This window comes from Salmo salar, chromosome ssa18 (genome assembly GCF_905237065.1).
Source record: "Salmo salar chromosome ssa18, Ssal_v3.1, whole genome shotgun sequence".
Taxonomy (NCBI): Eukaryota; Metazoa; Chordata; class Actinopteri; order Salmoniformes; family Salmonidae; genus Salmo; species Salmo salar.
The window spans coordinates 73,461,035-73,484,727 of record NC_059459.1 but is presented as its reverse complement, the minus strand read 5'-3'; the positions used below and the strand labels follow the sequence as shown (position 1 = coordinate 73,484,727).

The 23,693-nt window shown below is 42.5% G+C and overlaps 1 long non-coding RNA gene across 9 annotated transcripts in view; it reads left to right on the top strand.

The window, feature by feature from the left end:
- LOC106577907 (uncharacterized) overlaps positions 1–23,693 on the top strand; it is a 60,379-nt gene extending 36,686 nt beyond the window's left edge. For all 9 annotated transcript variants that reach the window (XR_006760518.1, XR_006760522.1, XR_006760519.1 and 6 more), the window contains one exon: positions 22,717–23,693. This is a non-coding gene — a long non-coding RNA (uncharacterized lncRNA). The remainder of the gene's footprint in view (positions 1–22,716) is intronic.

Below are 23,693 nucleotides of genomic sequence, written 5' to 3'. Positions count from 1 at the left end.
AGTCAAACTGTTATCATAACCCCCGAATTGTAGTCAAACTGTTATCATAACCCCCTGAAATGTAGTCAAACTGTTATCATAACCCCCTGAAATGTAGTCAAACTGTTATCATAACCCCCTGAAATGTAGTCAAACTGTTATCATAACCCCTGAAATGTAGTCAAACTGTTATCATAACCCCCTGAGTGTAGTCAAACTGTTATCATAACCCCCTGGAGGGTAGTCAAACTGTTATCATAACCCCCTGGAGGGTAGTCAAACTGTTATCATAACCCCCTGGAAGGTAGTCACTGTTATCATAACCCCCTGGAAGGTAGTCACTGTTATCATAACCCCCTGAAATGTAGTCAAACTGTTATCGTAACCCCTTGGAGGGTAGTCAAACTGTTATCGTAACCCCCTGGAGGGTAGTCAAACTTATCGTAACCCCCTGGAGGGTAGTCAAACTGTTATGATAACCCCCTGAGTGTAGTCACTGTTATCATAACCCCCTGGAGGGTAGTCAAACTGTTATCATAACCGCCTAGAGGGTAGTCAAACTGTTATCATAACCCCCTGGAGGGTAGTCACTGTTATCATAACCCCCTGGAGGGTAGTCAAACTGTTATCATAACCCCTGGAGGGTAGTCAAACTGTTATCATAACCCCCTGGAGGGTAGTCAAACTGTTATCATAACCCCCTGGAGGGTAGTCAAACTGTTATCATAACCCCCTGGAGGGTAGTCAAACTGTTATCATAACCCCCTGAAATGTAGTCAAACTGTTATCATAACCCCCCTGAAATGTAGTCAAACTGTTATCATAACCCCCTGAAATGTAGTCAAACTGTTATCATAACCCCCTGGAGGGTAGTCAAACTGTTATCATAACCCCCTGAATTGTAGTCAAACTGTTATCATAACCCCCCTGAAATGTAGTCAAACTGTTATCATAACCCCCTGAAATGTAGTCAAACTGTTATCATAACCCCCTGAGTGTAGTCACTGTTATCATAACCCCCTGGAGGGTAGTCAAACTGTTATCATAACCCCCCGGAGTGTAGTCAAACTGTTATCATAACCCCCTGAAATGTAGTCAGACTGTTATCATAACCCCCTGGAGGGTAGTCAAACTGTTATCATAACCCCCTGAATTGTAGTCAAACTGTTATCATAACCCCCTGAATTGTAGTCAAACTGTTATCATAACCCCCTGAAATGTAGTCAAACTGTTATCATAACCCCCTGAAATGTAGTCAAACTGTTATCATAACCCCCTGAGTGTAGTCAAACTGTTATCATAACCCCCTGGAGGGTAGTCACTGTTATCATAACCCCCTGGAGGGTAGTCACTGTTATCATAACCCCCTGGAGGGTAGTCACTGTTATCATAACCCCCTGGAGGGTAGTCACTGTTATCATAACCCCCCTGAGTGTAGTCAAACTGTTATCATAACCCCCCTGAGTGTAGTCAAACTGTTATCATAACCCCCCTGGAAGGTAGTCACTGTTATCATAACCCCCCTGAGTGTAGTCAAACTGTTATCATAAACCCCTGAAATGTAGTCAAACTGTTATCATAACCCCCCTGAGTGTAGTCAAACGTTATCATAACCCTCCTGAGTGTAGTCAAACTGTTATCATAACCCCCTGGAGTGTAGTCACTGTTATCATAACCCCCTGGAGTGTAGTCACTGTTATCATAACCCCCTGGAGTGTAGTCAAACTGTTATCATAACCCCCTGAAATGTAGTCAAACTGTTATCATAACCCCCTGGAGGGTAGTCAAACTGTTATCATAACCCCCCTGAAATGTAGTCAAACTGTTATCATAACCCCCTGGAGGGTAGTCAAACTGTTATCATAACCCCCTGGAGGGTAGTCAAACTGTTATCATAACCCCCCTGGAAGGTAGTCACTGTTATCATAACCCCCTGAAGGGTAGTCAAACTGTTATCATAACCCCCTGAAGGGTAGTCAAACTGTTATCATAACCCCCTGACTGTAGTCAAACTTTTATCATAACCCCCTGAAATGTAGTCGAACTGTTATCATAACCCCCTGAATTGTAGTCAAACTTATCATAACCCCCTTGAAATGTAGTCAAACTGTTATCATAACCCCCTGAAATGTAGTCAAACTGTTATCATAACCCCCTGGAGGGTAGTCAAACTGTTATCATAACCCCCCTGAAATGTAGTCAAACTGTTATCATAACCCCCTGGAGGGTAGTCAAACTGTTATCATAACCCCCCTGAAATGTAGTCAAACTGTTATCATAACCCCCCTGAGTGTAGTCAAACTGTTATCATAACCCCCTGGAGGGTAGTCAAACTGTTATCATAACCCCCCTGGAAGGTAGTCACTGTTATCATAACCCCCTGAAATGTAGTCAAACTGTTATCGTAACCCCCTGGAGGGTAGTCAAACTGTTATCGTAACCCCCTGGAGGGTAGTCAAACTGTTATCGTAACCCCCTGGAGGGTAGTCAAACTGTTATCGTAACCCCCTGGAGGGTAGTCAAACTGTTATCGTAACCCCCTGAAGTGTAGTCAAACTGTTATCGTAACCCCCTGAAATGTAGTCAAACTGTTATGATAACCCCCTGAGTGTAGTCACTGTTATCATAACCCCCTGGAGGGTAGTCAAGCTGTTATCATAACCCGCCTGGAGGGTAGTCAAACTGTTATCATAACCGCCTAGAGGGTAGTCAAACTGTTATCATAACCCCCTGAAATGTAGTCAAACTGTTATGATAACCCCCTGAGTGTAGTCACTGTTATCATAACCCCCCTGAATTGTAGTCAAACTGTTATCATAACCCCCTGAAATGTAGTCAAACTGTTATGATAACCCCTGAGTGTAGTCACTGTTATCATAACCCCCTGAAATGTAGTCAAACTGTTATCATAACCCCTTGAGTGTAGTCAAACTGTTATCATAACCCCCTGAAATGTAGTCAAACTGTTATGATAACCCCCTGAGTGAGTCACTGTTATCATAACCCCCCTGAAATGTAGTCAAACTGTTATCATAACCCCCTGAATTGTAGTCAAACTGTTATCATAACCCCCCTGAAATGTAGTCAAACTGTTATCATAACCCCCTGAAATGTAGTCAAACTGTTATCATAACCCCCCAGAGTGTAGTCAAACTGTTATCATAACCTCCTGAAATGTAGTCAAACTGTTATCATAACCCCCTGAAATGTAGTCAAACTGTTATCATAACCCCCTGGAGGGTAGTCAAACTGTTATCATAACCCCCCTGAGTGTAGTCAAACTGTTATCATAACCCCCTGGAGGGTAGTCAAACTGTTATCGTAACCCCCTGGAGGGTAGTCAAACTGTTATCGTAACCCCCTGGAGGGTAGTCAAACTGTTATCGTAACCCCCTGGAGGGTAGTCAAACTGTTATCGTAACCCCCTGGAGGGTAGTCAAACTGTTATCGTAACCCCCTGGAGGGTAGTCAAACTGTTATCGTAACCCCTGAATTGTAGTCAAACTGTTATCATAACCCCCTGAATTGTAGTCAAACTGTTATCATAACCCCCTGAATTGTAGTCAAACTGTTATCATAACCCCCTGAAATGTAGTCAAACTGTTATCATAACCCCCTGAGTGTAGTCACTGTTATCATAACCCCCTGGAGGGTAGTCAAACTGTTATCATAACCCCCGGAGTGTAGTCAAACTGTTATCATAACCCCCGAAATGTAGTCAAACTGTTATCATAACCCCCTGGAGGGTAGTCAAACTGTTATCATAACCCCCTGAAATGTAGTCAAACTGTTATCATAACCCCCTGAATTGTAGTCAAACTGTTATCATAACCCCCCTGAAATGTAGTCAAACTGTTATCATAACCCCCCTGAAATGTAGTCAAACTGTTATCATAACCCCCTGAAATGTAGTCAAACTGTTATCATAACCCCCTGGAGGGTAGTCACTGTTATCATAACCCCCTGGAGGGTAGTCATTGTTATCATAACCCCCTGGAGGGTAGTCACTGTTATCATAACCCCCTGGAGGGTAGTCACTGTTATCATAACCCCCTGGAGGGTAGTCACTGTTATCATAACCCCCTGGAGGGTAGTCACTGTTATCATAACCCCCTGGAGGGTAGTCAAACTGTTATCATAACCCCTGGAGGGTAGTCAAACTGTTATCATAACCCCCTGGAGGGTAGTCAAACTGTTATCATAACCCCCTGGAGGGTAGTCAAACTGTTATTATAACCCCTTGAGTGTAGTCAAACTGTTATCTTAACCCCCCTGAAATGTAGTCAAACTGTTATCATAACCCCCCTGAAATGTAGTCAAACTGTTATCATAACCCCCCTGAGTGTAGTCAAACTGTTATCATAACCCCCTGGAGGGTAGTCAAACTGTTGTCATAACCCCCCGGAGTGTAGTCAAACTGTTATCATAACCCCCTGAAATGTAGTCAAACTGTTATCATAACCCCCTGGAGGGTAGTCAAACTGTTATCATAACCCCCCGGAGTGTAGTCAAACTGTTATCATAACCCCCTTAAATGTAGTCAAACTGTTATCATAACCCCCTGGAGGGTAGTCAAACTGTTATCATAACCCCCCGAATTGTAGTCAAACTGTTATCATAACCCCCCTGAAATGTAGTCAAACTGTTATCATAACCCCCTGAAATGTAGTCAAACTGTTATCATAACCCCCCTGAAATGTAGTCAAACTGTTATCATAACCCCCTGAAATGTAGTCAAACTGTTATCATAACCCCCTGAGTGTAGTCAAACTGTTATCATAACCCCCTGGAGGGTAGTCAAACTGTTATCGTAACCCCCTGGAGGGTAGTCAAACTGTTATCATAACCCCCCTGGAAGGTAGTCACTGTTATCATAACCCCCCTGGAAGGTAGTCACTGTTATCATAACCCCCTGAAATGTAGTCAAACTGTTATCGTAACCCCTTGGAGGGTAGTCAAACTGTTATCGTAACCCCCTGGAGGGTAGTCAAACTTATCGTAACCCCCTGGAGGGTAGTCAAACTGTTATGATAACCCCCTGAGTGTAGTCACTGTTATCATAACCCCCTGGAGGGTAGTCAAACTGTTATCATAACCGCCTAGAGGGTAGTCAAACTGTTATCATAACCCCCTGGAGGGTAGTCACTGTTATCATAACCCCCTGGAGGGTAGTCACTGTTATCATAACCCCCTGGAGGGTAGTCAAACTGTTATCATAACCCCCTGGAGGGTAGTCAAACTGTTATCATAACCCCCTGGAGGGTAGTCAAACTGTTATCATAACCCCCTGGAGGGTAGTCAAACTGTTATCATAACCCCTTGAGTGTAGTCAAACTGTTATCATAACCCCCCTGAAATGTAGTCAAACTGTTATCATAACCCCCTGAAATGTAGTCAAACTGTTATCATAACCCCCTGGAGGGTAGTCAAACTGTTATCATAACCCCCTGAAATGTAGTCAAACTGTTATCATAACCCCCTGGAGGGTAGTCAAACTGTTATCATAACCCCCTGAAATGTAGTCAAACTGTTATCATAACCCCCCTGAGTGTAGTCAAACTGTTATCATAACCCCCTGGAGGGTAGTCAAACTGTTATCATAACCCCCCTGGAAGGTAGTCACTGTTATCATAACCCCTAAAATGTAGTCAAACTGTTATCGTAACCCCTTGGAGGGTAGTCAAACTGTTATCGTAACCCCCTGGAGGGTAGTCAAACTGTTATCGTAACCCCCTGGAGGGTAGTCAAACTGTTATCGTAACCCCCTGGAGGGTAGTCAAACTGTTATCGTAACCCCTGGAGTGTAGTCAAACTGTTATCGTAACCCCCTGAAATGTAGTCAAACTGTTATGATAACCCCTGAGTGTAGTCACTGTTATCATAACCCCCTGGAGGGTAGTCAAACTGTTATCATAACCCGCCTGGAGGGTAGTCAAACTGTTATCATAACCGCCTAGAGGGTAGTCAAACTGTTATCATAACCCCCTGAATTGTAGTCAAACTGTTATCATAACCCCCTGAATTGTAGTCAAACTGTTATCATAACCCCCCTGAAATGTAGTCAAACTGTTATCATAACCCCCTGAAATGTAGTCAAACTGTTATCATAACCCCCTGAGTGTAGTCACTGTTATCATAACCCCCTGGAGGGTAGTCAAACTGTTATCATAACCCCCCGGAGTGTAGTCAAACTGTTATCATAACCCCCCGAAATGTAGTCAAACTGTTATCATAACCCCCTGGAGGGTAGTCAAACTGTTATCATAACCCCTGAAATGTAGTCAAACTGTTATCATAACCCCTGAATTGTAGTCAAACTGTTATCATAACCCCCCTGAAATGTAGTCAAACTGTTATCATAACCCCCTGAAATGTAGTCAAACTGTTATCATAACCCCCTGAAATGTAGTCAAACTGTTATCATAACCCCCTGGAGGGTAGTCACTGTTATCATAACCCCCTGGAGGGTAGTCATTGTTATCATAACCCCCTGGAGGGTAGTCACTGTTATCATAACCCCCTGGAGGGTAGTCACTGTTATCATAACCCCCTGGAGGGTAGTCACTGTTATCATAACCCCCTGGAGGGTAGTCACTGTTATCATAACCCCCTGGAGGGTAGTCAAACTGTTATCATAACCCCCTGGAGGGTAGTCAAACTGTTATCATAACCCCTGGAGGGTAGTCAAACTGTTATCATAACCCCCTGGAGGGTAGTCAAACTGTTATTATAACCCCTTGAGTGTAGTCAAACTGTTATCTTAACCCCCTGAAATGTAGTCAAACTGTTATCATAACCCCCTGAAATGTAGTCAAACTGTTATCATAACCCCCCTGAGTGTAGTCAAACTGTTATCATAACCCCCTGGAGGGTAGTCAAACTGTTGTCATAACCCCCCGGAGTGTAGTCAAACTGTTATCATAACCCCCTGAAATGTAGTCAAACTGTTATCATAACCCCCTGGAGGGTAGTCAAACTGTTATCATAACCCCCGGAGTGTAGTCAAACTGTTATCATAACCCCCTTAAATGTAGTCAAACTGTTATCATAACCCCCTGGAGGGTAGTCAAACTGTTATCATAACCCCCGAATTGTAGTCAAACTGTTATCATAACCCCCCTGAAATGTAGTCAAACTGTTATCATAACCCCCTGAAATGTAGTCAAACTGTTATCATAACCCCCTGAAATGTAGTCAAACTGTTATCATAACCCCTGAAATGTAGTCAAACTGTTATCATAACCCCCTGAGTGTAGTCAAACTGTTATCATAACCCCCTGGAGGGTAGTCAAACTGTTATCGTAACCCCCTGGAGGGTAGTCAAACTGTTATCATAACCCCCTGGAAGGTAGTCACTGTTATCATAACCCCCTGGAAGGTAGTCACTGTTATCATAACCCCTGAAATGTAGTCAAACTGTTATCGTAACCCCTTGGAGGGTAGTCAAACTGTTATCGTAACCCCTGGAGGGTAGTCAAACTTATCGTAACCCCCTGGAGGGTAGTCAAACTGTTATGATAACCCCCTGAGTGTAGTCACTGTTATCATAACCCCCTGGAGGGTAGTCAAACTGTTATCATAACCGCCTAGAGGGTAGTCAAACTGTTATCATAACCCCCTGGAGGGTAGTCACTGTTATCATAACCCCCTGGAGGGTAGTCACTGTTATCATAACCCCCTGGAGGGTAGTCAAACTGTTATCATAACCCCCTGGAGGGTAGTCAAACTGTTATCATAACCCCCTGGAGGGTAGTCAAACTGTTATCATAACCCCCTGGAGGGTAGTCAAACTGTTATCATAACCCCTTGAGTGTAGTCAAACTGTTATCATAACCCCCCTGAAATGTAGTCAAACTGTTATCATAACCCCCTGAAATGTAGTCAAACTGTTATCATAACCCCCTGGAGGGTAGTCAAACTGTTATCATAACCCCCTGAAATGTAGTCAAACTGTTATCATAACCCCCTGGAGGGTAGTCAAACTGTTATCATAACCCCCTGAAATGTAGTCAAACTGTTATCATAACCCCCCTGAGTGTAGTCAAACTGTTATCATAACCCCCTGGAGGGTAGTCAAACTGTTATCATAACCCCCCTGGAAGGTAGTCACTGTTATCATAACCCCCTAAAATGTAGTCAAACTGTTATCGTAACCCCTTGGAGGGTAGTCAAACTGTTATCGTAACCCCCTGGAGGGTAGTCAAACTGTTATCGTAACCCCCTGGAGGGTAGTCAAACTGTTATCGTAACCCCCTGGAGGGTAGTCAAACTGTTATCGTAACCCCCTGGAGTGTAGTCAAACTGTTATCGTAACCCCCTGAAATGTAGTCAAACTGTTATGATAACCCCCTGAGTGTAGTCACTGTTATCATAACCCCCTGGAGGGTAGTCAAACTGTTATCATAACCCGCCTGGAGGGTAGTCAAACTGTTATCATAACCGCCTAGAGGGTAGTCAAACTGTTATCATAACCCCCTGAATTGTAGTCAAACTGTTATCATAACCCCCTGAATTGTAGTCAAACTGTTATCATAACCCCCCTGAAATGTAGTCAAACTGTTATCATAACCCCCTGAAATGTAGTCAAACTGTTATCATAACCCCCTGAGTGTAGTCACTGTTATCATAACCCCCTGGAGGGTAGTCAAACTGTTATCATAACCCCCCGGAGTGTAGTCAAACTGTTATCATAACCCCCTGAAATGTAGTCAGACTGTTATCATAACCCCCTGGAGGGTAGTCAAACTGTTATCATAACCCCCTGAATTGTAGTCAAACTGTTATCATAACCCCTGAATTGTAGTCAAACTGTTATCATAACCCCCTGAAATGTAGTCAAACTGTTATCATAACCCCCTGAAATGTAGTCAAACTGTTATCATAACCCCCCTGAGTGTAGTCAAACTGTTATCATAACCCCCTGGAGGGTAGTCACTGTTATCATAACCCCCTGGAGGGTAGTCACTTTTATCATAACCCCCTGGAGGGTAGTCACTGTTATCATAACCCCTGGAGGGTAGTCACTGTTATCATAACCCCCCTGAGTGTAGTCAAACTGTTATCATAACCCCCCTGAGTGTAGTCAAACTGTTATCATAACCCCTCTGGAAGGTAGTCACTGTTATCATAACCCCCCTGAGTGTAGTCAAACTGTTATCATAAACCCCTGAAATGTAGTCAAACTGTTATCATAACCCCCCTGAGTGTAGTCAAACGTTATCATAACCCTCCTGAGTGTAGTCAAACTGTTATCATAACCCCCTGGAGTGTAGTCACTGTTATCATAACCCCCTGGAGTGTAGTCACTGTTATCATAACCCCCTGGAGTGTAGTCAAACTGTTATCATAACCCCCTGAAATGTAGTCAAACTGTTATCATAACCCCTGGAGGGTAGTCAAACTGTTATCATAACCCCCCTGAAATGTAGTCAAACTGTTATCATAACCCCTGGAGGGTAGTCAAACTGTTATCGTAACCCCCTGGAGGGTAGTCAAACTGTTATCGTAACCCCCTGGAGGGTAGTCAAACTGTTATCGTAACCCCTGGAGGGTAATCAAACTGTTATCGTAACCCCCTGGAGGGTAGTCAAACTGTTATCGTAACCCCCTGAATTGTAGTCAAACTGTTATCATAACCCCCTGAATTGTAGTCAAACTGTTATCATAACCCCTGAATTGTAGTCAAACTGTTATCATAACCCCCTGAATTGTAGTCAAACTGTTATCATAACCCCCTGAAATGTAGTCAAACTGTTATCATAACCCCTGAGTGTAGTCACTGTTATCATAACCCCCTGGAGGGTAGTCAAACTGTTATCATAACCCCCCGGAGTGTAGTCAAACTGTTATCATAACCCCCCGAAATGTAGTCAAACTGTTATCATAACCCCCTGGAGGGTAGTCAAACTGTTATCATAACCCCCTGAAATGTAGTCAAACTGTTATCATAACCCCCTGAATTGTAGTCAAACTGTTATCATAACCCCCCTGAAATGTAGTCAAACTGTTATCATAACCCCCCTGAAATGTAGTCAAACTGTTATCATAACCCCCTGAAATGTAGTCAAACTGTTATCATAACCCCCTGGAGGGTAGTCACTGTTATCATAACCCCCTGGAGGGTAGTCACTGTTATCATAACCCCCTGGAGGGTAGTCACTGTTATCATAACCCCCTGGAGGGTAGTCACTGTTATCATAACCCCCTGGAGGGTAGTCACTGTTATCATAACCCCCTGGAGGGTAGTCACTGTTATCATAACCCCCTGGAGGGTAGTCAAACTGTTATCATAACCCCCTGGAGGGTAGTCAAACTGTTATCATAACCCCCTGGAGGGTAGTCAAACTGTTATCATAACCCCCTGGAGGGTAGTCAAACTGTTATTATAACCCCTTGAGTGTAGTCAAACTGTTATCTTAACCCCCCTGAAATGTAGTCAAACTGTTATCATAACCCCCCTGAAATGTAGTCAAACTGTTATCATAACCCCCCTGAGTGTAGTCAAACTGTTATCATAACCCCCTGGAGGGTAGTCAAACTGTTGTCATAACCCCCCGGAGTGTAGTCAAACTGTTATCATAACCCCCTGAACTGTAGTCAAACTGTTATCATAACCCCCTGGAGGGTAGTCAAACTGTTATCATAACCCCCGGAGTGTAGTCAAACTGTTATCATAACCCCCTGAAATGTAGTCAAACTGTTATCATAACCCCCTGGAGGGTAGTCAAACTGTTATCATAACCCCCGAATTGTAGTCAAACTGTTATCATAACCCCCTGAAATGTAGTCAAACTGTTATCATAACCCCCTGAAATGTAGTCAAACTGTTATCATAACCCCCTGAAATGTAGTCAAACTGTTATCATAACCCCCTGAAATGTAGTCAAACTGTTATCATAACCCCCCTGAGTGTAGTCAAACTGTTATCATAACCCCCTGGAGGGTAGTCAAACTGTTATCATAACCCCCTGGAGGGTAGTCAAACTGTTATCATAACCCCCTGGAAGGTAGTCACTGTTATCATAACCCCCCTGGAAGGTAGTCACTGTTATCATAACCCCCTGAAATGTAGTCAAACTGTTATCGTAACCCCTTGGAGGGTAGTCAAACTGTTATCGTAACCCCCTGGAGGGTAGTCAAACTTATCGTAACCCCCTGGAGGGTAGTCAAACTGTTATGATAACCCCCTGAGTGTAGTCACTGTTATCATAACCCCCTGGAGGGTAGTCAAACTGTTATCATAACCGCCTAGAGGGTAGTCAAACTGTTATCATAACCCCCTGGAGGGTAGTCACTGTTATCATAACCCCCTGGAGGGTAGTCAAACTGTTATCATAACCCCCTGGAGGGTAGTCAAACTGTTATCATAACCCCCTGGAGGGTAGTCAAACTGTTATCATAACCCCCTGGAGGGTAGTCAAACTGTTATCATAACCCCCTGGAGGGTAGTCAAACTGTTATCATAACCCCCCTGAAATGTAGTCAAACTGTTATCATAACCCCCCTGAAATGTAGTCAAACTGTTATCATAACCCCCTGAAATGTAGTCAAACTGTTATCATAACCCCCTGGAGGGTAGTCAAACTGTTATCATAACCCCCTGAAATGTAGTCAAACTGTTATCATAACCCCCTGAAATGTAGTCAAACTGTTATCATAACCCCCCTGAGTGTAGTCAAACTGTTATCATAACCCCCTGGAGGGTAGTCAAACTGTTATCATAACCCCCCTGGAAGGTAGTCACTGTTATCATAACCCCTAAAATGTAGTCAAACTGTTATCGTAACCCCTTGGAGGGTAGTCAAACTGTTATCGTAACCCCCTGGAGGGTAGTCAAACTGTTATCGTAACCCCCTGGAGGGTAGTCAAACTGTTATCGTAACCCCCTGGAGTGTAGTCAAACTGTTATCGTAACCCCCTGAAATGTAGTCAAACTGTTATGATAACCCCTGAGTGTAGTCACTGTTATCATAACCCCCTGGAGGGTAGTCAAACTGTTATCATAACCCGCCTGGAGGGTAGTCAAACTGTTATCATAACCGCCTAGAGGGTAGTCAAACTGTTATCATAACCCCCTGAATTGTAGTCAAACTGTTATCATAACCCCCTGAATTGTAGTCAAACTGTTATCATAACCCCCTGAAATGTAGTCAAACTGTTATCATAACCCCCTGAAATGTAGTCAAACTGTTATCATAACCCCCTGAGTGTAGTCACTGTTATCATAACCCCCTGGAGGGTAGTCAAACTGTTATCATAACCCCCGGAGTGTAGTCAAACTGTTATCATAACCCCCTGAAATGTAGTCAGACTGTTATCATAACCCCCTGGAGGGTAGTCAAACTGTTATCAAAACCCCTGAATTGTAGTCAAACTGTTATCATAACCCCTGAATTGTAGTCAAACTGTTATCATAACCCCCCTGAAATGTAGTCAAACTGTTATCATAACCCCCTGAAATGTAGTCAAACTGTTATCATAACCCCCTGAGTGTAGTCAAACTGTTATCATAACCCCCCTGGAGGGTAGTCACTGTTATCATAACCCCTGGAGGGTAGTCACTGTTATCATAACCCCCTGGAGGGTAGTCACTGTTATCATAACCCCCTGGAGGGTAGTCACTGTTATCATAACCCCCCTGAGTGTAGTCAAACTGTTATCATAACCCCCCTGAGTGTAGTCAAACTGTTATCATAACCCCCCTGGAAGGTAGTCACTGTTATCATAACCCCCTGAGTGTAGTCAAACTGTTATCATAAACCCCTGAAATGTAGTCAAACTGTTATCATAACCCCCCTGAGTGTAGTCAAACGTTATCATAACCCTCCTGAGTGTAGTCAAACTGTTATCATAACCCCCTGGAGTGTAGTCACTGTTATCATAACCCCCTGGAGTGTAGTCACTGTTATCATAACCCCCTGGAGTGTAGTCAAACTGTTATCATAACCCCCTGAAATGTAGTCAAACTGTTATCATAACCCCCTGGAGGGTAGTCAAACTGTTATCATAACCCCCCTGAAATGTAGTCAAACTGTTATCATAACCCCCTGGAGGGTAGTCAAACTGTTATCATAACCCCCTGAAATGTAGTCAAACTGTTATCATAACCCCCCTGAGTGTAGTCAAACTGTTATCATAACCCCCTGGAGGGTAGTCAAACTGTTATCATAACCCCCCTGGAAGGTAGTCACTGTTATCATAACCCCCTGAAATGTAGTCAAACTGTTATCGTAACCCCCTGGAGGGTAGTCAAACTGTTATCGTAACCCCCTGGAGGGTAGTCAAACTGTTATCATAACCCCCTGGAGGGTAGTCAAACTGTTATCATAACCGCCTAGAGGGTAGTCAAACTGTTATCATAACCCCCTGAAATGTAGTCAAACTGTTATGATAACCCCCTGAGTGTAGTCACTGTTATCATAACCCCCCTGAATTGTAGTCAAACTGTTATCATAACCCCCCTGAAATGTAGTCAAACTGTTATCATAACCCCCTGAAATGTAGTCAAACTGTTATCATAACCCCCTGAGTGTAGTCACTGTTATCATAACCCCCCTGAATTGTAGTCAAACTGTTATCATAACCCCCCTGAAATGTAGTCAAACTGTTATCATAACCCCCTGAAATGTAGTCAAACTGTTATCGTAACCCCCTGGAGGGTAGTCAAACTGTTATCGTAACCCCCTGGAGGGTAGTCAAACTGTTATCGTAACCCTCTGGAGGGTAGTCAAACTGTTATCGTAACCCCCTGGAGGGTAGTCACTGTTATCGTAGCCCCCTGGAGGGTAGTCAAACTGTTATCGTAACCCCCTGGAGTGTAGTCAAACTGTTATCGTAACCCCCTGAAGTGTAGTCAAACTGTTATCGTAACCCCCTGAAATGTAGTCAAACTGTTATGATAACCCCCTGAGTGTAGTCACTGTTATCATAACCCCCTGGAGGGTAGTCAAACTGTTATCATAACCGCCTAGAGGGTAGTCAAACTGTTATCATAACCCCCTGAAATGTAGTCAAACTGTTATGATAACCCCCTGAGTGTAGTCACTGTTATCATAACCCCCCTGAATTGTAGTCAAACTGTTATCATAACCCCCCTGAAATGTAGTCAAACTGTTATCATAACCCCCTGAAATGTAGTCAAACTGTTATCATAACCCCCTGAGTGTAGTCACTGTTATCATAACCCCCCTGAAATGTAGTCAAACTGTTATCATAACCCCCTGAATTGTAGTCAAACTGTTATCATAACCCCCCCTGAAATGTAGTCAAACTGTTATCATAACCCCTTGAGTGTAGTCACTGTTATCATAACCCCCTGGAGGGTAGTCAAACTGTTATCATAACCCGCCTGGAGGGTAGTCAAACTGTTATCATAACCGCCTAGAGGGTAGTCAAACTGTTATCATAACCCCCTGACATGTAGTCAAACTGTTATGATAACCCCCTGAGTGTAGTCACTGTTATCATAACCCCCCTGAATTGTAGTCAAACTGTTATCATAACCCCCTGAAATGTAGTCAAACTGTTATGATAACCCCCTGAGTGTAGTCACTGTTATCATAACCCCCCTGAAATGTAGTCAAACTGTTATCATAACCCCCTGAATTGTAGTCAAACTGTTATCATAACCCCCCTGAAATGTAGTCAAACTGTTATCATAACCCCCTGAAATGTAGTCAAACTGTTATGATAACCCCCTGAGTGTAGTCACTGTTATCATAACCCCCCTGAAATGTAGTCAAACTGTTATCATAACCCCCTGAATTGTAGTCAAACTGTTATCATAACCCCCCTGAAATGTAGTCAAACTGTTATCATAACCCCCTGAAATGTAGTCAAACTGTTATCATAACCCCCTGGAGGGTAGTCAAACTGTTATCATAACCCCCCTGAAATGTAGTCAAACTGTTATCATAACCCCCTGGAGGGTAGTCAAACTGTTATCATAACCCCCTGAAATGTAGTCAAACTGTTATCATAACCCCCCTGAGTGTAGTCAAACTGTTATCATAACCCCCTGGAGGGTAGTCAAACTGTTATCATAACCCCCCTGGAAGGTAGTCACTGTTATCATAACCCCCTGAAATGTAGTCAAACTGTTATCGTAACCCCCTGGAGGGTAGTCAAACTGTTATCGTAACCCCCTGGAGGGTAGTCAAACTGTTATCGTAACCCCCTGGAGGGTAGTCAAACTGTTATCGTAACCCCCTGGAGGGTAGTCAAACATTTATCGTAACCCCCTGGAGGGTAGTCAAACTGTTATCGTAACCCCCTGAAGGGTAGTCAAACTGTTATGATAACCCCCTGAGTGTAGTCACTGTTATCATAACCCCCTGGAGGGTAGTCAAACTGTTATCATAACCCGCCTGGAGGGTAGTCAAACTGTTATCATAACCCCCTGAAATGTAGTCAAACTGTTATCATAACCCCCCTGAAATGTAGTCAAACTGTTATCATAACCCCCCGGAAATGTAGTCAAACTGTTATCATAACCCCCCGGAAATGTAGTCAAACTGTTATCATAACCCCCCGGAGTGTAGTCAAACTATTATCATAACCCCCCGAAGGGTAGTCAAACTGTTATTATAACCCCCTGAAATGTAGTCAAACTGTTATCATAACCCCCTGAAATGTAGTCAAACTGTTATCATAACCCCCTGAAATGTAGTCAAACTGTTATGATAACCCCCTGAATGTAGTCACTGTTATCATAACCCCCTGGAGGGTAGTCAAACTGTTAACATAACCCACCTGGAGGGTAGTCAAACTGTTATCATAACCCCCTGAAATGTAGTCAAACTGTTATGATAACCCCTGAGTGTAGTCACTGTTATTCTAACCCCCCTGAATTGTAGTCAAACTGTTATCATAACCCCCCTGAAATGTAGTCAAACTGTTATCATAACCCCCTGAAATGTAGTAAAACTGTTATGATAACCCCCTGAGTGTAGTCACTGTTATCATAACCCCCCTGAAATGTAGTCAAACTGTTATCATAACCCCCTGAATTGTAGTCAAACTGTTATCATAACCCCCTGAATGTAGTCACTGTTATCATAACCCCCCTGAAATGTAGTCAAACTGTTATCATAACCCCCTGAAATGTAGTCAAACTGTTATCATAACCCCCTGAAATGTAGTCAAACTGTTATCATAACCCCCTGAATGTAGTCAAACTGTTATGATAACCCCCTGAGTGTAGTCACTGTTATCATAACCCCCCTGAAATGTAGTCAAACTGTTATCATAACCCCCTGAATTGTAGTCAAACTGTTATCATAACTCCCTGAATGTAGTCACTGTTATCATAACCCCCCTGAAATGTAGTCAAACTGTTATCATAACCCCCTGAAATGTAGTCAAACTGTTATGATAACCCCCTGAATGTAGTCACTGTTATCATAACCCCCCTGAAATGTAGTCAAACTGTTATCATAACCCCCTGAATTGTAGTCAAACTGTTATCATAACTCCCTGAATGTAGTCACTGTTATCATAACCCCCCAGAGTGTAGTCAAACTGTTATCATAACCTCCTGAAATGTAGTCAAACTGTTATCATAACCCCCTGGAGGGTAGTCAAACTGTTATCATAACCCCCTGGAGGGTAGTCAAACTGTTATCATAACAGTTTGACTACAATTCAGGGGGTTATCATAACCCCCTGAATGTAGTCACTGTTATCATAACCCCCCTGAAATGTAGTCAAACTGTTATCATAACCCCCTGAAATGTAGTCAAACTGTTATGATAACCCCCTGAGTGTAGTCACTGTTATCATAACCCCCTGAAATGTATTCAAACTGTTATCATAACCCCCTGAATTGTAGTCAAACTGTTATCAAAACCCCCCTGAAATGTAGTCAAACTGTTATCATAACCCCCTGAAATGTAGTCAAACTGTTATCATAACCCCCTGAAATGTAGTCAAACTGTTATCATAACCCCCCAGAGTGTAGTCAAACTGTTATCATAACCTCCTGAAATGTAGTCAAACTGTTATCATAACCCCCTGGAGGGTAGTCAAACTGTTATCATAACCCCCTGGAGGGTAGTCAAACTGTTATCATAACCCCCCTGAGTGTAGTCATACTGTTATCATAACCCCCAGAGGGTAGCCAAACTGTTATCATAACCCCCTGAGTATAGTCAAACTGTTATCATAACCCCCTGAAATGTAGTCAAACTGTTATCATAACCCCCTGAAATGTAGTCAAACTGTTATCATAACCCCCGGAGGGTAGCTAAACTGTTATCATAACCCCACTGAGTGTAGTCAAACTGTTATCATAACCCCCTGGAGGGTAGTCACTGTTATCATAACCCCCTGGAGGGTAGTCACTGTTATCATAACCCCCTGGAGGGTAGTCACTGTTATCATAACCCCCTGGAGGGTAGTCACTGTTATCATAACCCCCTGGAGGGTAGTCACTGTTATCATAACCCCCTGGAGGATAGTCACTGTTATCATAACCCCCTGGAGGGTAGTCAAACTGTTATCATAACCCCCTGAAATGTAGTCAAACTGTTATCATAACCCCCCCTGAAATGTAGTCAAACTGTTATCATAACCCCCCTGAGTGTAGTCAAACTGTTATCATAACCCCCTGGAGGGTAGTCAAACTGTTATGATAACCCCCCTGGAAGGTAGTCACTGTTATCATAACCCCCCTGAAATGTAGTCAAACTGTTATCATAACCCCCCGGAAATGTAGTCAAACTGTTATCATAACCCCCTGGAGTGTAGTCAAACTGTTATCATAACCCCCCGGAGTGTAGTCAAACTGTTATCATAACCCCCCGAAGGGTAGTCAAACTGTTATTATAACCCCCTGAAATGTAGTCAAACTGTTATCATAACCCCCTGAAATGTAGTCAAACTGTTATCATAACCCCCTGAAATGTAGTCAAACTGTTATCATAACCCCCTGAATGTAGTCACTGTTATCATAACCCACCTGGAGGGTAGTCAAACTGTTATCATAACCCCCTGAAATGTAGTCAAACTGTTATGATAACCCCCTGAGTGTAGTCACTGTTATCATAACCCCCCTGAAATGTAGTCAAACTGTTATCATAACCCCCTGAATTGTAGTCAAACTGTTATCATAACCCCCTGAATGTAGTCACTGTTATCATAACCCCCCTGAAATGTAGTCAAACTGTTATCATAACCCCCTGAAATGTAGTCAAACTGTTATCATAACCCCCCGAAGGGTAGTCAAACTGTTATCATAACCCCATGAAATGTAGTCAAACTGTTATCATAACCCCCCTGAAATGTAGTCAAACTGTTATCATAACCCCCTGAAATGTAGTCAAACTGTTATGATAAACCCCTTAGTGTAGTCACTGTTATCATAACCCCCCTGAAATGTATTCAAACTGTTATCATAACCCCCTGAATTGTAGTCAAACTGTTATCAAAAACCCCCTGAAATGTAGTCAAACTGTTATCATAACCTGCTGAAATGTAGTCAAACTGTTATCATAACCCCCTGGAGGGTAGTCAAACTGTTATCATAACCCCCCGAAGGGTAGTCAAACTGTTATTATAACCCCCTGAAATGTAGTCAAACTGTTATCATAACCCCCCTGAGTGTAGTCAAACTGTTATCATAACCCCCGGAGGGTAGCCAAACTGTTATCATAACCCCCTCAGTATAGTCAAACTGTTATCATAACCCCCTGAAATGTAGTCAAACTGTTATCATAACCCTCTGAATTGTAGTCAAACTGTTATCATAACCCCCTGGATGGTAGTCAAACTGTTATCATAACCCCCTGGAGGGTAGTCAAACTGTTATCATAACCCCCTGGAGGGTAGTCAAACTGTTATCATAACCCCCTGAAATGTAGTCAAACTGTTATCATAACCCTCTGAATTGTAGTCAAACTGTTATCATAACCCCCTGGAGGGTAGTCAAACTGTTATCATAACCCGCCTGGAGGGTAGTCAAACTGTTATCATAACCGCCTAGAGGGTAGTCAAACTGTTATCATAACCCCCTGAAATGTAGTCAAACTGTTATGATAACCCCCTGAGTGTAGTCACTGTTATCATAACCCCCCTGAAATGTAGTCAAACTGTTATCATAACCCCCTGAATTGTAGTCAAACTGTTATCATAACCCCCTGAAAAGTAGTCAAACTGTTATCATAACCCCCCAGAGTGTAGTCAAACTGTTATCATAACCTCCTGAAATGTAGTCAAACTGTTATCATAACCCCCTGGAGGGTAGTCAAACTGTTATCATAACCCCCTGGAGGGTAGTCAAACTGTTATCATAACACCCTGGAGTGTAGTCAAACTGTTATCATAACCCCCCTGAAATGTAGTCAAACTGTTATCATAACCCCCCAGAGTGTAGTCAAACTGTTATCATAACCCTCTGAATTGTAGTCAAACTGTTATCATAACCCCCTGAAACGTAGTCAAACTGTTATCATAACCCCCTGAGTATAGTCAAACTGTTATCATAACCCCCTGAAATGTAGTCAAACTGTTATCATAACCCTCTGAATTGTAGTCAAACTGTTATCATAACCCCCCTGAAATGTAGTCAAACTGTTATCATAACCCCCTGAAATGTAGTCAAACTGTTATCATAACCCCCTGGAGGGTAGTCAAACTGTTAACATAACCCCCTGAGTGTAGTCACTGTTATCATAACCCCCTGGAGGGTAGTCAAACTGTTATCATAACCCCCCGGAATGTAGTCAAACTGTTATCATAACCCCCTGAAATGTAGTCAAACTGTTATCATAACCCCCTGGAGGGTAGTCAAACTGTTATCATAACCCCCTGGAGGGTAGTCAAACTGTTATCATAACCCCCTGAAATGTAGTCAAACTGTTATCATAACCCCCCTGAAATGTAGTCAAACTGTTATCATAACCCCCTGAAATGTAGTCAAACTGTTATGACAACCCCCTGAGTGTAGTCACTGTTATCATAACCCCCCTGAAATGTAGTCAAACTGTTATCATAACCCCCCTGAAATGTAGTCAAACTGTTATCATAACCCCCTGAAATGTAGTCAAACTGTTATCATAACCCCCCAGAGTGTAGTCAAACTGTTATCATAACCTCCTGAAATGTAGTCAAACTGTTATCATAACCCCCTGGAGGGTAGTCAAACTGTTATCATAACCCCCTGGAGTGTAGTCAAACTGTTATCATAACCCCCCTGAAATGTAGTCAAACTGTTATCATAACCCCCCTGAGTGTAGTCAAACTTATCATAACCCCCTGGAGGGTAGTCAAACTGTTATCATAACCCCTGGAGGGTAGCCAAACTGTTATCATAACCCCCTGAGTATAGTCAAACTGTTATCATAACCCCCTGAAATGTAGTCAAACTGTTATCATAACCCTCTGAATTGTAGTCAAACTGTTATCATAACCCCCTGAAATGTAGTCAAACTGTTATCATAACCCCCTGGAGGGTAGTCAAACTGTTATCATAACCCCCTGGAGGGTAGCCAAACTGTTATCATAACCCCCTGGAGGGTAGTCAAACTGTTATCATAACCCCCTGGAGTGTAGTCAAACTGTTATCATAACCCCCCTGAAATGTAGTCAAACTGTTATCATAACCCCCCTGAAATGTAGTCAAACTGTTATCATAACCCCCCTGAGTGTAGTCAAACTTATCATAACCCCCTGGAGGGTAGTCAAACTGTTATCATAACCCCTGGAGGGTAGCCAAACTGTTATCATAACCCCCTGAGTATAGTCAAACTGTTATCATAACCCCCTGAAATGTAGTCAAACTGTTATCATAACCCCCTGAATTGTAATCAAACTGTTATCATAACCCCCCTGAAATGTAGTCAAACTGTTATCATAACCCCCCTGAAATGTAGTCAAACTGTTATCATAACCCCCCTGAGTGTAGTCAAACTTATCATAACCCCCTGGAGGGTAGTCAAACTGTTATCATAACCCCTGGAGGGTAGCCAAACTGTTATCATAACCCCCCTGAGTATAGTCAAACTGTTATCATAACCCCCCTGAGTGTAGTCAAACTGTTATCATAACCCCCTGGAGGGTAGTCAAACTGTTATCATAACCCCCTGGAGGGTAGTCAAACTGTTATCATAACCCCCCTGAAATGTAGTCAAACTGTTATCATAACCCCCTGAGTATAGTCAAACTGTTATCATAACCCCCTGAAATGTAGTCAAACGGTTATCATAACCCCCCGAAGGGTAGTCAAACTGTTATCATAACCCCCCTGAAATGTAGTCAAACTGTTATCATAACCCCCTGAAATGTAGTCAAACTGTTATCATAACCCCCTGGAGGGTAGTCAAACTGTTATCATAACCCCCCTGAAATGTAGTCAAACTGTTATCATAACCCCCTGAAATGTAGTCAAACTGTTATCATAACCCCCCTGAGTGTAGTCAAACTGTTATCATAACCCCCTGGAGGGTAGTCACTGTTATCATAACCCCCTGGAGGGTAGTCAAACTGTTATCATAACCCCCTGGAGGGTAGTCAAACTGTTATCATAACCCCCCGGAGTGTAGTCAAACTGTTATCATAACCCCCTGGAGGGTAGTCAAACTGTTATCATAACCCCCTGAAATGTAGTCAAACTGTTATCATAACCCCCTGAATTGTAGTCAAACTGTTATCATAACCCCCCTGAAATGTAGTCAAACTGTTATCATAACCCCCTGAAATGTAGTCAAACTGCTTTCATAACCCCCTGAGGGTAGTCAAACTGTTGGAGGGCAGTAACAGAGAATGTCTGACTTCTGCCATAATCTACTCCTAGTCACCTTCCGTCTATTCAGTATGAAACACTAACAAACCAGACAGGCTTAATACGTCACAACAACCACAAACATTACAAGCAAAGCCTTACGTTTATAGCTGTGTTAAGCTGTCTTAATACCGTTTCTGGAAAGAGACTGTTATATTGTTATGAACGGAGGAGTTTCTGAGAAGAGCTGGTTGAGTAATGCTGCTGACTAGATACAGTATTTATAAAAACACAGAGGTTTATGTTTTTGACACAAAGTATATTCACACACACACACACACACACACACACACACACACACACTACGATTGCACATGTTTTTAATGTAAACTAGTGGTGATTAGTCATAGGTGAGTGTACAGCTAGATAAGATTTAACAGCTGGACTACTATGATATTATATAACATCTCTCTCTCTCTCTCTCTCTGTTTTTCTGTCTGTCTCTCTCTCTCTCCCTGTCTCTGTGTCTGTCTCTCTCTCCCCGTCTCTGTCTCTCTCGCTCTGTTTCTCTGTCTGTCTCTCGGTCTCTCTCTCGCTTTGTCTCTCTCTCACATTTCCTATTAATTCCAACATCTCTCGGTCTCTCTCTCTCTCGGTCTCTCTCTCTCTCGGTCTCTCTCTCTCTCGGTCTCTCTCTCTCTCGGTCTCTCTCTCTCGGTCTCTCTCTCTCTCTCTCTCTCTCTCTCTCTCTCTCTCTCTCTCTCTCACATTTCCTATTCATTCCATCCTCTCTCTCTCTCTCTCTCTCTCTCTCTCTCTCTCTCTCTCTCTCTCTCTCTCTCTCTCTCTCTCTCTCACACACACATTTCCTATTAATTCCATCATCTCTCTTTGTCATCTCTCTTAATTCCATTCCATCATCCCTCTCTGTCATCTCTCTTAATTCCATTCCATCATCTCTCTCTGTCATCTCTCTTAATTCCTTTCCATCATCTCTCTCTGTCATCTCTCCTGTGTTCTAGATGTGTAAGAAGCTATGGTCTACGGTGATGGAGAGAACAAGGTTCTAGAGCATCCACCCTGGTGGGCAGAGTTGAAGCCACTGTACCTCCATTTTGGAAGCTATAGAAATGAAGTCGTTGTCACGCATCCTGGTTCGCGGCGAGGCTACAGACACCTTAGTCTGGCGTTGCCATACCTCCAAAATGAAGTCGTTGTCACGCATCCTGGTTCGCGGCGAAGCTACAGACACCTTAATGCTTTAAAAATAACTTTAAAATGATGTTATGTGAGAAACATAAACATGTTAAATTAAAAATACAAAAACAGTTTACTTAAAGTATATATTTTAGTTACTTTATTGAAAATGCAAATATATTTAAAATTAAACACAGATATGTCTAATGTACATAAGTATTCACACCTCAGAGTCACTACAAGTTCATTATAATCCACATAATAATTCACATTTCCTGTTGCTGCAGAATTATTTTCCTGCTGTAGCAAACTGGCTCAAATTAAGATCCTACATCTGTATGGCCCTCAATTTCAACCCCCCCAAAAAATATAAAATAAATGAAATAAAGGATTTATTTACTATGGTAAAAGTGGGGTAATTGTGGGAAACTGCCTATGAAGGGAAGTCCGAAAGAGATTATATTCATTATATTTTATTTCATAATTGGAACTGATTTACCATGATATGATGCCAGCTAACCCCACATAAATTAGATTATACATAACTACATGAATTAAGATTTCAATCACATGTATTTATAAAGCCCTTTTTACCTCAGCAGATGTCACAAAGTGCTATACAGAAAGATATTTGACTTTATTTTGATTGCCAAATGATTCTATGGTTGTCTAATGTGTATATAGTTGTACTGTATGTCACACGTAATGCTGTATATATCTTTTGCACATTTTGTAAAATACTGACTGAATAAAGGGTTTGTAAAATAAACATGAAATAAAGATTTTTACTAATACAAATACA